We start from the raw sequence: 5243 nt of genomic DNA, 5'->3' as shown, positions 1-5243 counted from the left end.
GATCATGACATTGGTTCTGATGAATTAGGGTTTTTTAATCAAAAGTAAAAAAAAATTGTTTGGATTCGAGATAATCTTTGTTGATATTAAGTAGAAAAGGGAAAACTTGGATAAAAGTTAAACAAAGTTTAATTTGAATTCAAAACTAGAATTTGAATCTCACATTCAAATTTGAATTTAAATTATCATATAACTCAAATATCAAAGTAAACAAGTTGTTCTATAAAGCAAACGCACATTTTATTGATAACCAAGACATTACATTGTCTTTACATTGATTTTGAATAAAAAGAATATCACACTTTAAGTCATTACAAATTTGGTTACAGATAGTGGAAACCTAAACTAAACCTACACTACATCTCCACTTGGAGATGCTTAACTTTATCACCTACACATACATGAACAAACTAGAGAAATGTGTTAGGATTAAAACTTGCCAACACCATAATGGTGAGGCATTTTAATGTATGAACTTGACAGGCAGATTTTAGGAATGATCCTAGAATCCATGCTTTGATAATAACAACAAATCAAAGAAAGAATATAGTGAACCAAGGTGACCAAGTGAGTGACCAATTGGCAAATGATCATCAACAGTAAAGTAAAACCATTTAAAATTCAATTTTACTAAACCATGAAGATATACAGGGAAAGTTGATACCAGAAGTAAAACTATGATAGTAAATAAGATAAAGGAATCATGCCAAGCTCATCTGTAACAAGAAAAGGTAAAAGAGATCAATGGAAAGCATCTTGACACTAACAATCAAGATTATTTCGGTAAACAACTAAGGATTCAACAGTAAAAGATATTCAGTAATTATGAAAAAGTATGAAAAGTTTAGTGAAAGTAATAATAAATATGTAATTGACAACGATGTCAAAATAAATATCTAGAATGAAACAGAATGGGCAAGGGGTGCAAGCCAAGTAAACAGCCGAGCTCAATGCGTGATGAACAAGTTATGGTTCAAACTTGAACCATATATGGGGCCACAAGGAAGCAACAATGTCACCAATTGCATGCCATGAGGTGTCAATCGCACTACATTAGTCAAGGGAGTACAAATAGAGGCAGTTGATGGCTTCCAAGTGCAGGAGATCAATCCTAGTAATTTTCAATAAGAAAGGTTGTCGAACCCACGAGGAGCTGAAGGTATTGGTTAGAGGATTTGACAAGTAAACAATAATAAGAATGCAGTAGTTTTGGTGTTTTGGGTGTATAGTTTGCAACGAAATAAAATGCAGAAAGTAAATAGCAATACGTAAATGCTCTCAATGCAAGAAAGCCTAATCCTATATGCGGCAAGAGGACAAGCTCAAGTGTGTGTGTGCTTATACGAGACAAGTGTTCCCGAGGGTGGCATGGATTCACTAGCATTAAGAGTTCTATAGAATATGGGAAATATTTTGTCAAGTTTCATTCCCTTAGGGGCGGAACATAAATTAGGTGCAGTCATAGATATGATAAAGTGTGACCCTGATGATGTGTCCTAGAGCCATTCTAATGTGCAAGTATAGTAATCATTAAGACATAAATGTCCCACCATATCAATTAGATCATTGGTTCCCGACATAAACCCCTCTAATGCAACTCATAGTATTGGAAAACGGTTTCTGTCATTCTGTGCCTTCCAACACAAATACATTACATTAAAGTGTAGCCCTATGAGTCCATATAGGTGAAGTAATATGTAGTCGACGTTCGCATAAAACCATCATACAACAACATAAAAGATAAAATTTGACCAAATACTCATTGCACATCATATAGAATCATATCCACATTGTCATATGCCCTCGTGAACATGGGGAACTACTCACAAGTGTCAAACATGATATGGACCGGAGAGGCATAATGATTATAACACAATCTGAAAATATAATCTCTTCACCAAGTAATGATAAAGTACCAATCACAAAAATGACCTATCTCTTAAAACAATATTCGGGGTTCAATCAAACACAAACTATGACGTGTTCTTCACGTGACAAAAGTGATGATCTTGTTTGTTCAAGGTAGCATATTTGATATTCAAACATCATGTGAAAAGTACTTATGACTATACTCTGTTAATTCTTAACACAAGATTGCATGCAGTTTTTTGTGTCTTATGGACTATAAGAGAGATGTGTTGTATCATCTCTATGTTAGGACGTGATGCCCATATGAATGTGTATCTTGCACATACAGAAGTTATATTATTTATATCTCATTGATGAATTGTTATTGTCCACCACAACTTAAAAGTGAGAATAGTCAAGTGAACCCTTGAACCCCAGTCCAATTTTAATCATAAGGAATACATTTTCATTGCATTTATCTTATTTTCTATTTGCAACACTATTTTAATCCTAAAATACAAAATAGTTATCTTATTTGCAGATAAAACCCCAAAATAAACAAACCTTTACCGCTTTTACTTAGTTTGCTTTACTTTAGTTGCTACTTTATTTTACTTTTACTTACATGAAACCTTGTGCTTGACAACCACACGGTGGATTTGGGGACACAAGGCTTTATTTTATTTTGCAAGATTGCTAGAAGAAGAGGGGGAGAGATACCTATTTACCCATTCCCCGAGAATTCACTATAAACCCTCGAGTCACCCTTATGGGGAAAATACTTTGCTAACACAACACTCTACACTTGGAGTCCCAACCTCATCAAGACTATTTTCTGGCGCCGTTGCCAAGGAGTAGTCACGACACTCCATCAAGGAGATCCCCCGTCAAGCGCCATTAGACTATTTTTTGGCGTCGTTGCCGAGGAATTGGAAGAGCATCTCACAACTGCATCTTATTCAAGCTAGGAGCACAACAAATTGCAAGGTGACTGCCTGACTATTTTCTGGCACCATCATCTTCATCTTCAACTTAGTGCAAACACCTAAGCTTGGGTAGGTTGCACAATTGTGAGCTCTCTTTTCTCTTCTAGATTGCAAAGCATTTTATTTGTCTTGCTTTTAGTATTTATTTTCTAGTTCCTTATTTTCAAAAAAATACAAAATACATAAAAAATTGTTCTACAACTAAAAATGGAAAAAACAACTCATTGGCCTTTTAGTGTGAGGAATTTTTCAATAGAGAATGAAATACCCATGGAACCATTTGAAATTGATCCTAAGATAGTAAAAGCAATTTATGAACATCGCTTTTATGGAAAACCAAATTATTATCCTATGGTGCATTTAAATAGATTCAATGAAAAATGCAAAGCTCTCAAGATAAGCAATACTAATAATAATATGCTCAAGGTTAAACTTTTCCCTTACTCACTTGCTAGTAAAGCTTTGGATTGGGTATTAAAATGGTAACGTGGAAACTTTAGCTCTTGGTTCAATTTTAAAGCTGCTTTTATAGAGAGGTTTGGTTCTTTAGAGATAGTAAGTCACCTTAGAGAAATTGTTATTTCCTTTAAGCAAACTGAAAATGAATTGCTAGTATCGGCTTGTGAGAGATTTAGGGGACTTACCTATGGTACTGAGCATGGCTTAAGAGATTGGATGCTTATGCTTATATTCTACAGTGGGTTAACCAACACATCTAAGGAATATATATATATATATATATATAAAGAGTGTGGAGGTGCCCTCATGAATGCGCCGGCCTCTCATGCTTATGTTTTGTTAGATGGTTTGCTTTCAGAAGTTAAAATTATGAAATGTTCAGAAAAAGCTGAAGTCCCAGAAGAACATTTCGATGATACATATGAAATTTTCAATTTATATAATAGGGACAAAAGATAAAAGGAGTGAAAATTATTAGTGAAGTAAGAGAACCATTATTAGATCTTGATAAATGTAGCTTGCATGAATTAATTACTATTCTTGAAAAAATCTCTAAAGATCCCACTATCAAAGTTGCAAAACAAAATAAGAGGTGTTGATTCCTGCGCTGCACTTTTTAGTGCATAATTTTATGATTTTTTTGGTAACTCCTAAAATTGATAAATTCACAATAGCTTTAATTTTCATCCTATATATGCACAAAAACTTGCTAAAATTCCTTACATGTCTAAGTGGTCGAAACAATTAGATTTGCTACAGCAAAATTTCTTGACAGATTCTGCCTTCTTTTGTTTGCACCTTTCTTTTAGATTCTGAAATGATTTTTACTGAATATTTTGAATTTATGGGAATGTGTAGAACTTTATGTTATCTCTGGTACATAAAGTAATTATTTTATCTTTTAAGATAATTGCAGCTAGCATATTATTCTTGTACTACTAATGTCACCCCATAGAAAAGAATGGGAAGAAACTTTTGTGTTGAAGTTTTTTCACAGAGAATGGAGGAACACCCACACCAAGATCAATCCAATAATGGCGAAGACCATAAGATTGGGGATGCCCAAGGCAACCCACTGGACTCATTTTAAAACTCTCGGTTTGCACACTTCTAAACTCTGTTTTTTGAGTAACATTGAATTTTCGCAAAAGCTTGGAGCGTCTTTGTTTTGTTTGTGTCTAGTTTTGTTCTAAAATAAAAAAAAGGACCATCATATTGAACACTTATAATGCTTATGAGAGATATATTGTACTAAAATTTATATCTCTAAATGTTTAAATAAAAATAAGTTGCATGTTATGAAAAGAAAAGGAGGAATGCCAACTAAAAGCTGAAATTTATTTTGTGCATGGTATTTCTAGTTTCACATGCTTTATTGAGCAATGATTTGCTATATGCCTTATTTAGTGCTGCTTATTACTAGTATACATAGATGTTTAACTTTAAGTATAATTTTTTTAGTATGAATGAATATCACTATGAATACTATTGCATGCTTCTAGATCTCTTGGTAGCCAAAAAATGAATTCTTACACAAGCATAGACTTGTTTTCAAATTCAACTCAAATCCAAATGTCTATCATACCTACCTACATAGAACTCGCTCTTACAATTATAATATGTGTGTTATGCCTCCAACCTTTCCAAAATATCTTTTTTGTGTAATTTAAAGCTCATGAGAAATAAGGTATGGAAGGGAAACATGTTATGCATGTTGTTGGTTTGACTAATTATGAGTAATGAGTTAGACTGTAACCATGCCGTCATGGGGATGTCTTTCAACATTGCGCTATTTGGGTACTACACCTTGAGTTGATCGTCATTTCTTTTGGGTTTTTCTAATGGTTATCTCTTGCAAAATAAAGGGGGTTGTCAAACGAAGGACTAGAGTATGCATACTTGTTAGAGGAGAGCAATGGGCCGCTAACATGAAGCAATGCCTAATCATGG

Source organism: Lolium perenne, chromosome 6, assembly GCF_019359855.2.
Source record: "Lolium perenne isolate Kyuss_39 chromosome 6, Kyuss_2.0, whole genome shotgun sequence".
Lineage (NCBI taxonomy): Eukaryota > Viridiplantae > Streptophyta > Magnoliopsida > Poales > Poaceae > Lolium > Lolium perenne.
Note: the sequence above shows the minus strand (reverse complement) of the source record.